We start from the raw sequence: 20106 nt of genomic DNA, 5'->3' as shown, positions 1-20106 counted from the left end.
AACAAGTACCAGCTTATGAAATCTACACATGTATTTATATTAGATATGTGAGTAGTTTCCAGTTGTTTAGAGTTATATTTTTTTTTAAAAAATCAAGTTCTCATAACACCCTAGGACCGAGGAGGATCTTGGTATCACTAGCTTTTCTTCTTTCTTTTGAAACTTAAAAATGCAGCAGCAAGCCCACTAAAGTAAGGTGACTTGGTTGTGCTTTATTCTATTAGGGAAATTTTGCAGCTCGTTGGTTGAACAGAAGGTGGGGGAGCTTATTTTTGAACTCCACCTTAACATTTATATGGTACGAGAGTCACTCAGTGACAAAAAGAAGGAGCAATTGTTGGGGTTGATAATGAAGGTTTTATTTTCCTAATTTTAAATCTAGGGTAATGCTCATCGCCCATGAATAGCCTCAACTTACCTGACGCACCAAGAACTCCTGTGTTTAGTAGGGAGCAAATGCACGAGTGTACCAAAATTATCACAGAGACTGGTACCCAAGGAGTGTGCGGCATGTATGCTTGTATGTGAGTGTGTGTGTGGGCATGCGTGTGTGTGTGTGGGGGGACGTGTGTGTGTTTGTGTGTGGGGAGCGTGCATGCATGCTAGGATGGATTTGGAGCAGTTTTAGTTGAAAGAGAAATGCTATATCCATTTTAACCAGGTTAGCTATCTGAGTTTCCCTTTCTATTCAAACAAGGTACTGCCTGCCAACTAGTCATCTTCATGGAAATGAATATATTTCAGGAAAGTAATTTAATTTTTTTCATGCTCCATTTGTCCCCTTAGAAAGTTGCTCTTCGATCATTTTAAGTCCATTAATATTTCCTTTAACTAAGACAATGAACTTGTTTTTGGAGAGTTAGCCCACTTTAGAACAGGTGAGAAGATAAAAGGGATTTAAAAATTCACCTTCTGTCAATTTCATTTACATATTATTTAGAACAATCGCTCATCGTCCACACTTGAAAAGGCTTGATAGGGATAACTCAGGTCTACTTAGGAAGCAATTCTTGTTTAACACTCTCCAGATCATGCTGACCAGGATGTTATAATTTTTACTCAATTCCCTAAACCCTTGGTGTGCCTGGAACCCCTCAGTGGTTCAGTGGATCCAGGAAACAGAGGCGAGAAGCACCTCATGGCTGGACCCCAGAGGCCAGATCTGTGCTAAGCTTAGCTGCCCACGTGGTCCTGAATCTCCTCTGTGAGCTCAGTGGGTGGTCGCGTCTTAGACACTCAGGTCGTTTGGCGTGACCTAACTTCCCAGCACTGCTTAGATCACACCAACCGCCGTTCATCCATCTCCTGCTAGACCACACCCTGCCAGAGGCAGGCCCGTCCGCAGCCTCGCCTCTCCCCACCAGGCCCCTGCAAACACCTGCCCACATGCGCAGACTCTCTCGGTGTCTGTCGATTGTTGCTCTGTGAATTCTTTGAGCTTCTACATCTGATCAACTTCCCCCCTTGGTTTTCACTGTTTCATGGAGTGGAAATTCTAGGGTAGCCACATAAGCGATCTTCCCAACCGGCACACTTGAGGGTGCTGAAACGCTAAGCCCAGTGAATGCCAGAAAAACAACTCGAACTAGCGGTTTGGTTACCTTCTTTTTAGAGTTCTGTAAATCCTACTTTAAATGGAATTTAATGAAAAATTAGTTAATTGACTAACATGAATATCCCCCCGGAATAGAATTCTAAACTGAAATGGAGTGAGGTACATAAAGCTGTCTATCAGAAGGCTCTCTCTAATCAGGATCCTTTGAACTTTATAAAACATGGTTGGTAAGCGTTTGCACTTGACTTTGTAAAAATAAAGTTTGATGAGAGAAGAGTTAGAAGTGGAATATTGCCACTTTTTATGCAACATTTGATTTAAATTCAATTCCTAGAAACCTCAGATGAATGCGGTTCATGTATCAAAGCACTGAGCTTAATTTATAGTGGCCTTAAATACACAGCTAGCTTACATGTGAATGAATATATATATCTCAAAAAAAAAAGCTGTTCCCTTAAGAGCAGTCAAGGGACACAATATATCAGATTTCTTGGCATGTTCTGCATATTAATTTCCCCAAAGTGCCGATGTCAAGTGATTTGACTTGAAATCACAAAACCGGAGAATCTCACTATTTTTAAACAAGGTCTAACATCTTTCAATCTTGAATACCAGCAATTTCTCAGACTCCAGTTGTTTATTTTTCCTTGTCTTTCCTTTTTTAAAATTCTAAATAAGCTCTTTTTCTTGACACAAAGAAAGCAGATTTTTTTTTTTTTTTTTTGGTTTGAACAAAGAAATTTATTTCTCACAGTTCTGGAGATTGCAAAGTCCAAGATCAAGGTGCCAGCTGATCCACCTCCTGGTGAGGGGTCTCCTCCTGGCTTATGCATGGCTGTTCTCACTGTGTCCTCACAGAGCTGGGGGCAGGGAGAGAGAGAGAGAGAGAACACACGTGCAAGATCTCTGTTGTCTCTTCCTTTCCTATGAGGCACTGGCTCTATCAGCTTAGAGTCCCATCCTAAATTCCCTCCTTAGGCCCTATTTCCAAATACAGTCACACTGAGGGTCAGGGCTTGAAAGTACATAATTATCGAGAACATTTTTGGCTTTAGAACATCCATGGAGGAAACAATAAATGGACTCTGTATTTATGTCTTATTTTGTTAACCTCAAAATGTGTTTGCAACAATGAACAGCAGGTGAGTACATTCTGGATAGGGGAAAACTTTCGAGAAGTGCTGCCTACGAGTTGTATTTCCTAGGAATATGGAATTTATTACTGGAAATATTCAATATTGGTGGTTTTATTAGATGACAGTTTCCCCTGATTAACCATTTGATGTAGAGTGGCAGTGTCCCCTGTCTTGCAGTTGCCCTGTGAAGCTTGGGTCTTGGCCATGTGACAGCCCGGCAAGGTCCCTGGCAGGTGGCGCTGGCTTCCAGAGGTGCACGGTCCTGCCCCCTGCTGTTTAGATCTGCTGAAAGGTGTTTTGAGTGTTCCGGAAGAGAGGCTGCCGTTCATTTTGGGACTAAGTTTTCTCTTAATTTGTCAGGTTATATTTTAATGTTCCTGTGGTGCCCATTTGGTTTCGAAAAAGTGATTTTTTTTGATACAGAATCTCACTGTGTTGCCCAGGCTAGAGTGCTGTGGCATCATCCTAGCTCACAGCAACCTCAAACTCCTGGGCTCAAGGGATCCTCCTGCCTCAGCCTCCTGAGTAGCTGGGACTACAGGCACGTGCCACCATGCCCGGCTAATTTTTTCTATATATTTTTAGTTGTCCAATTAATTTCTTTCTAATTTTAATAGAGACGGGGTCTCGCTCTTGCTCAGGCTGGTTTCAAACTCCTGAGCTCAAACAATCCGCCTGCCTCGGCCTCCCAAAGAGCTAAGATTACAGGTGTGAGCCACTGCGCCCGGTTGTGGTGCCCATTTGGGATTAATGTTTGGAACTATGTTGTTGAATTTTTTTTTTTACCTCGAGTTATTTATTTTCAGTCTTTTTTGAGGAGAAAGGATATGAAGTGAGTAGGTTTTTATTATGAGGAGGACTGTTCCCTTTCTTTATAATACCTGAAAGCAAAACAAGCAAACAAGATATAAACTGTATATGAAGTAATTACAGTTCTTGATTCTCATTTCATTTTCACTTTTGGGAAAGAGTGTCACCAATATTTTTGAGATCTCATTTTAGGAGTTTTATCTTTCACTTCTGCATTTGTATTATCTTATTCATGCAGTTGTTAGGTTTGAAGCATTTTCACCCAAGGGATGCTCCTTGCAATAGACTCTTATGGTCAGCAATGAATGAGCGATGGAGGGAGCAGCAGGTTTCTGGCTTTTTTTGTTGTTGTTAAGGGAGAAAAATTAACACCCTTCATCAAACCTCCTCTTTTTCCTTCTTTCTTCCTCTCCACCCCACCCACCTTCCCTTGGGATCTCAATTGTGTGATTGGTTTGGCTTCCACACAAAGGAAGATTTATTACTTTAATGTCTGTGTGATTTAGTTTTATGTCATCTTACTAGGCACACCAGGGAGTGCATTCTCTTTTTTTTTTGTATATGTTGTAATCCCTTTTGAAGAAAAAATAAAAATGTTCATGTGTTATGAGAACAAAGCATCCCTTATCATCTTCTTGAATTGTATCTTTCTGAGTTAAACGTTTGGCATCGGTGACAAAACCAGATCAGACACTGAGGACAAGAGACGTTGAACACCAAGTCTGCAGAAAGCATACAGCTGATGCTTCTCACTCCTTTTAAATTCTTCTCTGTGAACTCCATGGTTACCATGTCTGAAGATGTTTACCAAATGGAAACATACCTCCAAAAAAGGAGAATTCTAATTTTTCATCGCTTCTTACCTTACTAGGATATTGAATAATGTAATTGGAACCTTGAACTACAATTTTTTATTTATTTGAGATTTAAAAGATACACAGAGGGGCAGTATTTGGGGCAGGGGAGTGTTCAGATCCTTTCCGAAGATGGCTTTTACGGTAGGGCTAGCACCTCGTCCCCATGTTGAAGGAGTGAAAAGTGAACTCGTGCCACGGGACACAACTCTATCTTGTATTGGAAGTTTTGCAAAGTTGTCGAACCTCTGCCAAGTAGACCAATAATTCTATGTAAGTGGGTAAGTTTGTTTTATCACCCATTACTCTCCTTATTTAAGTGTATAGTAGCCAAGGTTGAAGTGTTGTTAATGTATGCCATATATCTCACACTTTGAACAAGCCACTCACATTCTTAATTGGGTTGGCTGATGCCTCATGAGAACTCCAGGTACATACTGTATCTGCTGTTTTGCAGGTGATGAATCTGAGGCTCAAAATGAACAAGTGACTTCCCAAGGCCAGTGGTAAGTGCCAGACCATCAAATTCTTCAGATATCAAGTCCTTTCCATTCTTCACTGGCAAAGAAATGTCAGATTATGTCCTTATGAGAAGACTAGGATTTCCAAAGAAATTATACAAGATGATTCAAATACCTTGAGACTTTCCTCCTATGGTATATGTATCCATTAGGACTTTTGGGGTTTACACATAGCAAATTGTCCAAATCAAATTTGTTAAGCAAAAAAGATGATTTTTAAAACAAATCTCATGTAGCTGAAAGTACAGAGTAGGTACACCCTAAGAAGACTGCTTATGTCAAAGACCAGATGGTGTGGCCAGGGGAAAGAATGGTGCAGGTATCCCCGACACTGTGTAGGGTCAGTGTTCCCCAAAGTCTGTGGGCTCCCAGAAGCAGGGGAGGATAATGGGATGAAAATCTGCATAGCTTCCTTAAGGAGAAGCAGGTGGGGATGTGGACACTGAATAGCAAACTAGTAATGCCAAGCCAGTGTTCCAATTCTACAGACATTAGAGCCAAATTCTCTTGGTCTTCGGAGAGAATCTTCACCATAAGAGTTCCAATCAATCAATAAATCAATAAAGTAAATGAGACAGTCGAGCCTTTGCAGGAGGAGGGAAGAGTGGGCCTGCATCACATCCATTTGCTGAACTACTGACTTTTCTTTCCACAGGAAAACACAAAAAAGAGTTCCAATCTTTCTCAGTTGGAGGAAAAGATGTATAGGAGGAAATGTATAGGAATTTGGGGTTGGATAGGGCTGGGGGATGGAGGCTTCGAGCTGACAGGCATCCCAGAAACTCACCTGTAAGTTCCCATTCACTTCTTCTCTCAGTCTGCACATCCCCAAGCCTTGTTTTTCTCTATGCCATTCTGAACGCCTCTGGCGTTTCCTCGTAAAGTCGGACCTCAGAGTGTGAGGAAAGAACTTGGTCTTTTAAGATGAAAGGTGAATGACTTTTTACATTTAGTAAGAACCTGTGATTCTCAATGCCACCTGTTAGGGACTGAATTTTACCCCCCCCCCCCAAATTCATATGTGGAAGCCCTGACCTCAGTGTGACTGTACTTGGAGATAGGGTTTTTAAGGAGGTAATTATGGTTAAACGAAGCCATAAAGGTGGGTCCCTAATCCAGTAGGACTGGTATCTTACAAGGAAGAGGAAGAGATGGCAGGGATGCATGAGCAGAGAGCAGAGGCCATGTGAGGATGCAGCAGGAAGGTGGCCATCTGCAAGCCCGGAAGCGAGCCCTCACCAGGAACCAACAATGTTGGCATCTTGAACTTGGACTTCCAGCCTCCAGACCTGTGAGATAACAAATTTCTGTTGTTTAAGCCACCTGGGCTGTGGTATTCTATTACAGCTGCCCAGGCTGGGGAATTCCACCAAATGGACCCCCATTGTGTTCTCTGGCATAAGCGTGCACAGGAGTCTACCCTAACCTCTCCACGGTGGGACATTTCCTAGCAGCTTGGAGGGTGCTCTCTGTGGGAAAGTTAATACTCAAATTCCTAACCATTATTTTTATTTTGTTTTTAAAAATGCCGACTAGCCTATTATATATTAAAGACAATCAGGCTGCCACATTTTATAGGTGTAGCTGCTTCTTGAATTTCCCAGTCCCACATTTCCCTACCGCCAAGCATAAGTGACTCACGTCTGACACGTAGACAGTGGCGTCTGGATTTATAGGCAAGTCTGAAACTCCAGAACAGGCAGGGCCAATGTCCTTGGATAGTGAAGATCACTTTCTAATGACACGTGTCTCTCTCTGGTCCACTCCACGATTGCCAGGCTTCAAGGAAGGTTTGCACTTTGGTTCCATCTTTCCATGCGGGGTCTACACACCTGTCACCTCTCGGCAGCTCAGGAAGGTCTGGATGGGCAGCTGTGCCTAATTGTCTTTCCTGTTCATCACCAATAGCCATGGCCAACATGGTAGGAAAATTGGGGAAAGCCTGAGGATTCCACTTCTCTTTCTTTCTAGAGAACACTATTTGCATACCAGGGAGTATCGTTGCTGTGGTGTGAATAAGTGGACACTGGCTTGAACTCATTCACAGCACTGCAGAGGGCATTCATTCTGCTGAGATAATTTTATAAAGGCAGGCATGGTAAAATGGACATTAAAATAAAAGTCTCTCCAGAGTCTTTGACAGGGAGGATGTCCTGACCAAAGCCCCATTTTCTAGTCTACTCAGCTGGTGCATAGAGAAATGTCATCTTAACTTCAGCAGCTACTTCACTGCGTGTGGTCTATAGCCCTGGACGAAAAGCTTACTCCCCTACACCTCCACTGAGTTTTCCTTTGCTAGCAATTTCAGTGTTTTAGGATGTTAGATACCAGGGTCTTATTCATTTGACAGGCTCTGACTATAAACTAGAATTCATAATATAAAATACAAACCATAAAGGTGAGTACACAGGTTGACTAATGATAGGTTATGTGACCTGCAATTTGAGAGTCAAAAACAAGTTATCCCAGGGATCCTGGGGGGATGGAACAGCTCCGTGTCTTGATTGTGGCTGTAGATATACAAACATATACATGATAAAGTTGTGCAGGACTAAATACACACACACCCACACACACACACACACAAACACAGGTGCACATGAGTTCAAGTAAAGCCAGGATATCTGCATAAGCTGAGGTGATTGTATAATGTCAGTGTCCTGGTGGTGACACTGTGCTACAGTTTTGAAAGATGTTACCATTGGGGGAATCTGAGAGAAGCATATGTGGGCTCACCCCCTGTTATTTCTTACAGTTGCATGTGAATCTGTGTACTTCAATAAAAGTTTTAATTAAAAAAGTTAGATTTACCTCCTAAATATAATTTCCAAATGTCTACATGTTAGCAAAGCAACGGGAGAAAATATTATCTGATAAAACACAAAAGTGAAATAGTACTCTTAATTGTTTTAACTGTGGATAATGTTTTCCAGACTGTTCCACCAACAGGCATAAAATTTGATTACCACACACTCCTGTTCAGACGAAAGATGGAATCCCATGGAAATCCTGGGACAGACAAATGAAGAGATTCAAACATTTAGAACTATGCTGCTGAGACCATTTCAATTTTTTTCCAATTCGAAACATCATGCTATTCATAGAAAATTAGGAAACTAAAATAAAGCGTAAAGAAGGAAAAAATCTTCAATTCCAAGACTCAGAGATGACTATGGTTAATATTTTATTATAGTTCCAGCAGTCTTTTGCTCTACTTAAATATATATTTGCATATACCAAGTATTTCCCCACTTTCCAGGAAAATTATACATTTCCACGGCTTTATAAAGTAGATTCGAAGTGTGGTTGTGCAAATCTGACATAGCACACATCTACGCGGCATTCGGGCTTGTGTCCGTTCTTCCTGGCCAGCATCCTTTCCGCGTGGTCATGCCATGCTTTATGACATACAGTTATGAACTATTTTGGGTATCACATCTCTACTGTATTATTTAGATTAACCATTTCTTTGATGATGGGTAGGAAATTTGTTTTTAACTTTTCATTATGATAAACCTTGCTGTAAAGGAAATATTTTTGCATAATGCTTTCCTAAATTTTAGGTTATTTCTTTAGGATAGATTCCCAGGAATAGAATTAATGGGCAAAAATGTATGACTATTTTTAAGGCTTTTGATATGTGTTGCCAAATTGTTTTCCGAAAGGGCTGCAATCTTCTATATACACAACTGTTCAGGGGTTTCCAACAGTAGACAATTTTTCTCTGTCTCTATCTCTCTTCTCCCTCTCTCCCTCAACTTTTCTGATGTTCTACGTAGAAGATGACATGTATCTCATTGTTTTAATGTGCAGTGTGGTCAAGCATTTTCATATACGTCTTTTAGTCATTTGTGTTCCTCTCTCTTGTGTATTGCTTCTTACATAGTTTGTGTGTTCATTGGGACAGGGACCAAATTATGCAGCACTAGTATTTTTGTCATAAATATAAAGATAATAATGGCTTTCTTTATTGAGAACTTCAGTAATTTGTAATAACTTAAATGTTAGAGACATGCTGGGGGCATTTATTATTTTTTTTGTAAGCTTAATTCTCATATTTTTACTGTTTGCCTTTTGAGTTAAGAATGCAGATACTCCTTGACTTATGATGGGATTGCCTCCCAATAAACCCCTTGTAAGTTGAAAATATTGTAAGTTAAAAATGCATTTAATATACTTAACATACCCAACATCATAGCTTAGCCTAGCCTGCCTTAAATGTGCTCAGAACACTTACATTAGCCTACATAAGGCCTATTTTAGAATAAAGTGTTGAATATCTCATGTAATTTATTGAAGACATCATGCTGAAATTGCAATGGTTTCTCACCATCGTAAAGTTGACAAATGCTAAGTTAAGCCGTCATAAATTGGGGTCCCTCTGTATGGTGCAAAGGAGACTGATGTTTGCTGTGAAGTCCAAAATATTGGAGTGAGGAAGTAAGCATGTGCATAATGTCATCCAAACCCAGACTAGAACCTCGGCCCTCAGATCCAAGCTATTATGAAGAAAAATGTTAAAGAGAAAAAAATCCACCTTCTGGATCCTCGTCTCACCTTTCTGCACTCTACTGACTCCTTCTGGGACCTCATGCTCTCTTCTTTTGCTTCCTCCTTTGGGAATGTGTTCTTTCAAACTCCATTATCACTAAGATGTGGAGTAATGAAGCATTATTCTTTACTGGAGATTGTGCATGTCAATAGATTTGAATCTTCACAATAAGTTGTAGAAACACTGAACGTGAACGTTAGGCAGCAGCCAGGAGATGGAGCAGAGTTCTGAGGTCATCTAATGCTCTCGAGTCAACTGTCTGAGTCCCAGTGATTGGGGCCAGGTCAGTATCAATGCCATGAGAACAAAAGCGTGACACTATACATTGAAGCTTTAAATATTAATATGTTAATGCTGCTGTTGATCATATCAGATACCAGAAAAAATAATTTTTTTAACCGAATTTTTCTATTCTCAAGTCACGCCTCTATTCTTTGGGCCAAAAAAATTAAATGAATGTTTATTTTTTCCGTAAAAATAAGGACATTTGGGAAACTGTGGTTTTAACTCTGTATTCATAAAGTTTTATGACTCAACCATTATTGCAGTTAGGGCCTCAGCACTAAAAGATGCTCAAATATTTACCCCTGGTACACCCAAAAACTACGATGGATGAATTTCTTTTATTAGTTGTAAGGAATAGCAGAAAATGCATTATGCAGGATTTGTAAAAAAATGACCTTACTGTATACTTTGATTTCCCCCACGGAGTAAATCAATGGAAAAAACAATGTCTCTTGCTTCCGGGTATATCCCAATTGTCCTTCAAGTCTCCACTGGGGTGTTCCTTCATCTGCAGAGCCAATCTAAGCCAAAGTTGGGTGAGGCCTTGCCAGGTGCATCACACACCACTCTGGTTGTCTGGATGGCAGTCTGCAGGGGACAGTGTGCTATAGGTTTGGGGACTCGTCTGTCTCCCCACTTGCTGTCTCTCCAAGGGTCCAAGGGTCTGTGTCTTGTTCACTGCTATATTCCTGGAGCTACGAGAGCTCCTGGTATGTAATAGGCACAACACAAATACTGCATGAATGAGTCGGTGAGTGAATGAAGCATCCTCCTTCCTCTTTAGCTATCACCAAAGTATATGGCTGCAGGGACCCAGCCTCGGTCAAAACCCTGCTTGGCATGTCTGGGAGTGCAGTCCCTGAGGACCTCCCTGGCCAGGGGACCCCAGTTCACTCTCCTTGTCATCTCCCTCACCAAGATCACTGTGCTGTTTTCTCTGGGGGAGCCCAGCAGTGGACATTAGACACCTGCCTCCACTTCGTGGAGGTTTTTATTTTAAAACCTCTGTATCTCAGGCAGGGAGATATTTTTTTGTTTTTGTTTTTTTTGTCTAGGACAAGTCCTAATGTATGTCACAAGAAGCTTGGCATGGAAAGAATTCTAAGTTTATTCACCTTGTTGAACATCATATATTCATCATAGACTATATGTCAGATGTTTTAAAAACTTTTTAAATTTTTAGTTGACAAATAATAATTGTGTATGTTTATAGGGTATGATGTGATGTTTTGATCTATGTATACATTATAGAGATTTAATTAAGTATGCATGTCTCATTTAACATCATCATTCTTGATTTTAGAGACACTTTCTCCCTAATGCAGAGATCCTTGTTTCCTTTGCCAACCACCACCCTCTTCCATGTGAAATCTTACAGAGTCTTTGTTTTGATTAAGCAAGATTTCCAATGGTGAATTTTAAAGCCACTGATATAAATGTACAATTAATTACTTTCCTTCACCATTTAAGCAGTGTTCTTTCTGAATCTTCAATTGCTACTGAAATTTTTCTGTCATGCCAGGAAACCCCATTCCTGGGTGACACTGGCCTTTTGCACAGGAGAGGTGTGCAGAGGTTTTTTTCTGATTCATGATGTACAGTGCATTTGTTTTTCACAGGTCAGGGGGGAATCAATGTCCATAGATGTCCAGTAGCCTGTGAAGCAGAGGGGAATTTTCCTCCTCCTCATTTGGATGCCATGGTCACTGTAGAAATGAAGCTCACCTTGTCCTGTGGACAGTGTTGAGAGGGCGCTGCCTTAGGAATGGGGGAGGGGTTGTCACATGGCCATGCTGGAGAGCATTCCAGCACAGGGCTTTTTCAGTTTGATTATGAATTCATTTTAGAGCAGAGTCTCAATTGTCTTTGCCTTTTGCAGAAAACTTATTACAGGAAATCAAGGAAACACTGGACTCATCAGATCAGTGTAGGTCTCCTGAAAGGAGAGGCTGCAGGAGCGTTTCTGGGCTTGTCCTTCCTCCTGGCCCCTCCTAGTTTCTGCCAGGTCTAGTGCTGCTTTAGCCAAGCTGCTGGCTCCCAGAGCAAGCCTGATGGCCAGGAGTCCTCTCGTCCTTTGCTCATCCGAAAATGACTTATCTCTGAAACATATTCTCACTGGACATCTTGGTTGGCACTTTCTTCTTCCTGCACCTTCCCTTATCAGCCCTGATGTTTTCTGGTCTCTGCCATCATCCTGTCACCGTTCCCCTGAAGATCATGTGTCTCTTTTTCCCTGGCTGATTTTAACATTGCCTTCTTGTCTTCAGCATCATCTCTGTTATGTGCCTGGGTGTGATTTCTTAGACTTATGTTGTTTGGGGTTAATGAGCTTCTTAGATCTTTAAGTTGTTTTTTTATCAAATTTTAATGAATTTTTGTGGTTATTTAAAGAATTATTTTCTACCCTAATTTTTTTCTCTTTTTTCTTCTCAGTCTCAAAATTTCATGTATGTCAGGCTGTATGACATTGTCCCATTGGCCACAGACACAGTTTAAAATACATACCTGTCTGGTTTTTCAGTATGGATAATTTCTATTGATTTGTTTACTTGCTTACTTATCTTTTTTCTGGAGTATCCGGTCTGTTGTCTGGTCCATCAGTGGATCTTTCTTTTCAAATATAGCACTTTGTAGTTCTGGAATTTCTACTCGGTTCTGATTTTGTTGTTTCCATGTCTCTGCTGAGAGTCTCCAGTTGTTTACTTATTACAACCATTTTCTCCTTTAAGTTTTTGAACATAATTATAATACTTATTTTAAAGTCCTTTCTTCTTAAATTCAGCATCTATGTCATCTCAGGGATCTGTTTGTATCGACTCCTTTTTTTACTTGAGTACAAATCAGGTTTTACTGTTTCTTTCCAGGTCTAAAACCTTTGGGTTGGATGACAGAAATTGTGACTAATACTCTGAGGAAGTCTGGACAATGTTTTCCACTTACTTTATTTTTATTGAAATCTCATGCCCACCTTAGGAGGGAGCTGCAATTGTTCCAGTTAATAGATGAGCAAACTGGGCCTCGTGTTTGAGTTACCGTGTGGTGAAGCTGCCACTCGAGGTAATAGTTTTTGCTGTCAGATTGTCAGTTAGATTTGCCCAGTCAGAGGTGCTCTGGCCAGGCCGTCCTTGTGCATCCGGAAGCTCTCCCGCATGCTGAGGTTCAGATTCCTCTGAGGGGACAGAGGCCCCCTGTGGCCCTCTGCTGTTCAGCGGGTGCAGCAGGACACAGGCGTCACTTCCCACCGTTTCTGCAAACAACTGCGAGCACAATTAGCCTTGTCAGGCTCTCCTTGCTCTGCCATATATGGTCGCCAGTCTCCCAGAGCAGCTCAGGAATCCCCAGGGTCTTGCTGCAGGGGCAGCGATGAACGGAGGTGTTTACATGTCTGCAAATGTACCAGGCTATAAATAGAAGCTATTTTCCCAGCATCTTGTGATTCTGGGCTTGTTCTTTTCTTTTTCATTTTTTTCCCCATTTGTCAGCTTTAATAAAGAAGAAACAGAGCAAAGGGAAAAAAAAAACCTACCCACCAAACAATTTCAGAGTGACAGAAAGAGCATTCACTTAGCTTCTCAGAAAATCTATGGCAAAGCTCCTGATCCGCAAAAGAAGGGAACGAACCCCAAACAAAGCATGCGGTTCTGGGACACAGGGAATGCCTGGAAGCAGGTGCTCCGCATCAGTGATGGGTGCCTCTGGGAGCTCTGAGCTGTTTCTGATAGATTCTGGAACCAATGCTACTCGCACCTTCTTGGCTCTTGGGATCTCAGATCTATTCCTTGGAGTCTCAGTGGCTTAGCTGTAGACGCTGCAGGTGCTGTCTCTGTGCAGACCTGGGATCCGGGAGCTGAAACCATGGTGGGGTTTCGCATTCTCCTTCTCACCAGGTGTTCCTGGTAGGGCACTGAGGCCATTGTGCAAGTGTGGAATGTAGGTAGGGGTGTAATAATTCCACGATGGGGAGCAATGCCTCAGGGACCCCCGGTGATGCAGTGCCCCCAGCACGCGGGGTGGAGCACTCCATTACTGAGGACTGCTCACTTGCAGTTCTTGTCACCATGGCCCAGGCATGGGGATGAGAGCCAGCCAGGCATTGTCCTCTTTCCCCTGATGACAAGCCCATGAAGGAAGAACTAGCACTTTATCCATTTTATCCACAAAGAAATTAGACAAAAGTGTTACGTAGCTTGTCTCAGGCCGTCACTAGTGGGTGACACAGCCAGGCTTCCCACGAAGTGCGTAGCCTTTGCCCAGCCACCACGAGTGTTGCTTTCCTTTCCCTTCATGTCTGGTCCTCAGGGCGGACATTCCCTGGATGGACGCTGGGAAAAGCTCAGTGGTGAGATCTCTAGAGGGTGCATGACGAGTCCTGGTCCTCAGCAGCTTCCAAAATGTAGAACAAAATGAAACCGTCGTTGCTTAGGAAGGTACAAAGGACTAGAATCCACAAGGAGGAAATGTATGCTGAGGAAAAGTCATTTGCGGCTGTACCCAAGTGTCTTGCTGTTCGCAGAATTGCCCCATCACATCCTGCAGCAGTGGGAGGGATACTGACGGGTTAGAGACAAATAATGAACAAATGACAGGAGCTGTGACTTTGGGGCCCAACCAGAGTTGCTGAACCGCTAGGCTCGGGAGCCCTCTTCCCTCTTGCTCCAGGAGACGCACCCTGGCCACAAGGCGAGGGTCCTCGTGGTCGCAGCGAGCTGCCCTGGCTCGAGCCCACATGGGGACATAGAAGCAGGAGGTGCCATTTATGAGCGGCGACACGGTATAGAGTCTCTCCTGGAGGTTCTCGGGGCTCCCTCAGTCCTGTTTACCCACATGGGGTGGGCAGAGCTTCCTCAGAGGGGCCTCTTCCCAGGCTGCTGAGTGTGGGGGGACTGCCACCACCACTGCCTCCCTCTGTCCTCCAGCCCAGGGCCACCACTGCTGCTACCCCAGCCTTCCTCAAGGGGCTCAGACTCCCACGACCCATGCCCGAGTGGAGGGTGAAGGGTTTTTTGGGTACTTCCCAACTCACATAGGAACACACAGTTATCACTTACAGCCCTTAGACCAGGGAGCCCATAATCAGAACACAAAGGATTCTTGGGTGGGGGAAGGGAAAAACACCTTAAATTGATAGCCAACAGGGAAAAATAACAATAAATATAAATCAATTTCTCAATCAATCTTGCTACACATGTTTATACAACATATATGTATTTCACCAACCAAGAAGAATATATTAGATTGATACATAGCCTCACAGCACTACTTAGTTCTAATTATACACATGCTCCTCTGCTTACAGTGGAATTACGTTCCGGTAAACCCATCGTAAGTTGAAAATACCATAAATTGAAAATGCATCTAACACACCTAACTTTAGGTCATAGCTTAGCCCAGCCGACATTAAGTGTGCTCCAAACACTTTCACTCGCCTGCGGTTGGGCAGAACCATCTAACACAAAGCCTATTTTATACTAAAGTGCTGAATATCTCACTTACTTTACTGAATACTGCACTGAGAGTGAGAAACAGCAGGGGCGTGTGGACAGTTAGCACCGGATGGGCACTGCTTTTGCAACACCGTAAAGTCCAATGAAAAATCGTGCTTGGAACCCTCCTAGTCTTGGACCGTCTGTAAACGTGCCTGTGTTCCTGTTGCTTCTGCCTAAGGTCAGGCAATCATTTCTCCTTGCTTTTACCTTACCATGGTCTCCCCGGCCACTGTCCTGCTTCCTCAAATCCATCTTTCATCCTATGGCTGAGGATGTTTTTAAATAATGAGAATATTATCTCCTTCCTTCCACTTAAAACATTCCAGTGGCTCCTGTTGTCCTCGAGATGAAGTCCAGAAGCCCTTGCTCTCTGGACCACCCAAAGCCCTGTCTCCCTGAGTGGCATCCGATGTCCTAGCCATGTCCCCCGTAACGCTATGTCTTTGCAAGAACTCTTCCTTTGTCTTCATGTCCAGTGGGTGAATTCCTACTCACCCTTAAACACCCCGCTGAGTATCAGCTCCTCCAAGAAGCACTTCCTAACTTCTTCTGTGGGATTTGATTTTCTCATTTGTGGCCATGCTGGAATTTGGCTTTATTCTTATGACATTTATTTTACTGCATTGCAACGATGTGTGTACATGGCTCCACTTCTATTGCTGTGAACTCCTTGAGGACAGAAATCATTGGTCCATTTGTATTTATTTCCCTGGTACTTGGTGCCAGTCAGGAAACATCCAGACCCTCAATGAATTGCAGTCCCTGAGTGGGGCTGGGGATGTGGAGAGGGGCCACTCTGCACAGAACTGGACAAGCAGAAAGGGCGGAGTGAAGGGACCCACCTTTCTCATCCTAGCACTTTAACCTGTTCAATGAATATAGTCACAAGGAAGGAAGTAAAATTATTTCCCATCTCTGACTGGGTTGTCTGAGGAGATTGAAGTGGCAGAAAGAAAAGAAAACTCATGGGATAGCAGAAAATAATAGGAGTCACAGACATGAAGCATTCGGTTATGTGTCGGCTACTCTGCTGCGAGCTTTAGAGAAATTACCCCACTTGGTGCTTGTTCCCTATGAAGTGGTCATCGCCTATCACCATCATGGTCTTTAGCAGTGGCTAATGGGTGTGGGTTGCTCCATCATTAAATAGCTACCACATTTGTCTAATTTTCTAAAGACAGAAATGAAAATCCCACTCAAGGAAAAATCTCCCCATGCGGTGCTCAGAGCAAAGGCTGTCTGTCCACCATGTACAAAGCATTCTAGAGAAAGGCAGAAGAGGAGAAAGGCGCAGTGTCTGGGATTACGTGAGGACCGGTGCTACTGCTCAGGGACGTTCACGACATGTCTTCTCTTCACAGGGCAGCATGAGGGGACACATCATCTGTGCCCTCCAAGAACACAAAATCCAGTGACAGATAGAAGACAGAAGACAAGACAAGAAGGGTCTGCACTATAGACACAATTTGTTAAGTACCTAGTGAGACATCCTCTGAATACTGAAGAGAGAAATTGTTTCCTGTGAAGTGCTCAGAGCCAAGCTCCGGGCCGGTGCTTGAGTGTGGAAAACCTTCTAGACACCAGGCAAGCACCATGGAGGGAATGGGGAGCGGGTGTACTAATTTGGCTGGAGCAGGAGATTGGGGTGTGAATTGTGAGAAAATACAATAGGACCCCAAATGATGCACTTAAATTCTATCCTGTTTCAATATCTACTGAAGGTTACTGAACGTGACATAATCAAAGTCATATTTTGGAAAGAATTGGTACCAACCAATAGCACAGCCTGGGATTGAGGACCCCGTGGGGGTAGAGGCACAGGAACGGTGTCAGCACAGTCTCACTCAGGGAGCACAAAGGATGCGATGACGAGGCCCCTCGTACAGAATCGTGAGCTTTTCTTCCAGTGACAACGTTCTCCCCTCGTGCAGCGAGAATGTGACAGGGCCCTCCAACCCCTCATGCTTGGATTTTCTAATATGTGACACTAAGGTATTGAGCTAATACCCTCAGCTGTCCCTATGGACCTTTTGAATCTAAAGGTCTGTATTTCTATGACACTAGAGGTAGACGTTGAGAACGAGGATGAAGGAAGAATCGGTGATGATTTGGAGATAGTGGCCTGCATGAATGAGAAGGTGGAAACAGTCACTGACAGATTAGAGCCGTGGTGTGGAGGACCGATATATGATTACTACAAAACAATGCAGTTTTAGTAAGCCAAGCAAGCAGTTTTAAAATGACAGACATTAGGCCGGCTTCCCTTCCAAAGCCCTCTTGGAGGTGGGTCCTTCACCCAGCTGGAAGGAAAGGGGGAGAATGGTTGCTCAGTGAAACCGTGAGAAATGGCGCAGACTACCTGGCCCTGCCTCTCTGCCTGGGGAGCTGGCGTGGTTGGGTTTTGCTTTCAGGGAGCTGTCTCCAGGGAGGATGGCACGGTACCATCGAAGTAAAACTAAAGAAAATAATGGGGAAGGTGATTGTTGCTGAGGATGGGGACAGGGGGTTGCTTTAGCAATTCCTTCATGAGATGGTAGGAGCTGGTGTAAGAAAGATGCCACCCAAGACATACTACGATGTCACATCTGGGTAAGACACTGAGTGCTTATGGCTGTTGTGACGCAGGACGTGGGTGGATGCCAGGCACTGCACAGGCATTCATTCGAAGTCGGTCATGTTGAGAGGTCCTACGACATTCAGCCCTTGCAACTGTATGCTGCAGTAATGGCTGGTGGTGAGAAAGTGTGTGCCGCTAGTGGGATGATTGCACATAATTAATGCAGTGACACCACCCAGGAGCCACCACACGTAGCACCCATTCTCACTGTACAGGCCATCCCTGTGTCCTGGCCTCACTGGCCATATCCATCATTGGCAGAATACCTGGGACTTGGGTTTCCTCTGTGTAGGACGCTTGCCCGAATCACCTCACCTCTGTTGGATGGAGGAAGAGAAATAATGTAATTTGACCCTTTGAGTTGAGTTGAGTTTTGCAACAGGCATTTTGTCTTCACCTGCATAACAAAAACCATCCTATATGCTTTCCCTAAGACTCAACACAAGGTTACTTTGACAATATGGACCCCAAAGTCCTGGGACGTATCCTGCAACTCCAAATCTTCCAAGGATCCCAAAGCACTTCTACTGACATTGGCTGATTAAGCTGCCCAAGCCCTGAGACAGTCACGGGAAAAGCTGCATGGTTATTTCAATTTTCCTGAAGGAAAAAAGGTGCCGGACATGCACTAGAGGATACAAACACATAAAGGTGTGAGGGGCAGATGCCTTTGAAACCTCAGGAATGAGAGCAAAGAGGTGTGGCAACTGTGCTCTTTGTCTCCGAATCCTCAGGGAGACGTCTTCACTCCCTCGAAGAGGGGTCGTAAGCAGCACCTGAGGCATAAGCAGCACTGCCCCTCGGCAGCGAGTGCCCGGCACGTCCACTTAGACAGCTCGAATGACTTAGGACGGTTCACCAACCCCAGCCTACCTGCCACTCTGCGCTCTAGCCTGATACGCTGTCACTCAAGACAGATATTAATATTTCCAGCAGTTACAAGCATCTATTCAAACTTAATACTTGTCTTTACGATTTCTTTTAATAATTCTTAAACTTAAAAATAAGGGGGAGGAAGCAAGTAGAATACATAAATGGCAAATTCACAGAAGAAGAACAGAAAGGTCAAGAAAACACTTGAAAGCAAAACATACTTGAATTTATCAGGAAGCAAAGAAATTGAACTGAAAGCAATAATGAAGTACCTTGGTTACCATGGAATTGGGTTGGGGCAGACAACATGCAACAAAGGTCGTGGCTGGCAAGTTCTTACAAACTTTCTGGGAAGTAAATCCATAGTATTTGTTCTGTTTTGAATAACAGAAATGCAAACAGAAGATGGCTTTCACCAAACATGACATTTAGAAGTAAGTAGTCCAAGGCTACAGTGGTGGTGCTGTGATGGCATCGGGATCCAGTTTGCTTCCCCCTTTCTGCCATGCCCCCTTAAACTGATGGTCTTCAGGTCTTGGTGCCAAGGTGGCTGCCCAGCTCTGCTCATTGCATCTGCTTTCCAGGCAAGACCACAGGAGCAGTAAAATCAAAGGTGCAGGATGGAAAGGGGCCAGCCAGTCACCTCTGCCCCTCTTCAGAGAGCCGCCCCAGAAGTACCGATTAGCGTTTTCTACTTACACTGTACTGACCAGACTTTGCCTTATAAGAGATGAAATTATTTATCCAGGAATATTTCTACACTGAGCAAGATGATAGTCCTGCTAGCAAGGAAGAAGAGCAAAATAGACATAAGGTAGGCAAGTAATAGCACCTTTGACAACAGTTATTGAAGATTGCATGTAAATTTTATATGCATTGCATATAATGTATATGATGTAATGCACACATACGTATTTATATGTGTGTGTGTGTGTAGATAGATAAATAAATGGGCAAACAACTGAAAGACTCCAAAATTAAGAGTTAGGTTCAGAAAAAATGCTAATAATCCATATAAGAGAATCCATCCAATGGAATACTATGTCATCAATAAACATCAGGCCGGAGAAGGGTATTTCAAACTTGGCAAAAAGTCACAATGGATTGCTAAGTGAAAACCAGTCTCCACACGGTATGTATAGCAAAACAGCATTCAGGGAGGGAAAAGCTAACACGTGCATAGGAACATGGAAAAATAACCAGAAAGACACGTACCAAAATGTGAGTGGTGATTATAATGATGGAGAGTGGAATTATGAGTATCAGATGATTTTAAAAATATCTTTGCATTTTTATGAGTTTTCCAAGGTTTCTGTATTGAACAGATACTACTTTTGTAATCTAAAAATAAAAAGCAATAAAAAAATAAAGGAATGAGTTTAACTTTTCCTGATGGAGTCCCAAGGAAATGAGTCGT

This window comes from Propithecus coquereli, unplaced genomic scaffold, assembly GCF_000956105.1.
Source record: "Propithecus coquereli isolate 6110/MARCELLA unplaced genomic scaffold, Pcoq_1.0 Scaffold125, whole genome shotgun sequence".
Taxonomy (NCBI): Eukaryota; Metazoa; Chordata; class Mammalia; order Primates; family Indriidae; genus Propithecus; species Propithecus coquereli.
The sequence above is the reverse complement of the archived record's forward strand: the minus strand, read 5'-3'. Positions refer to the sequence as shown.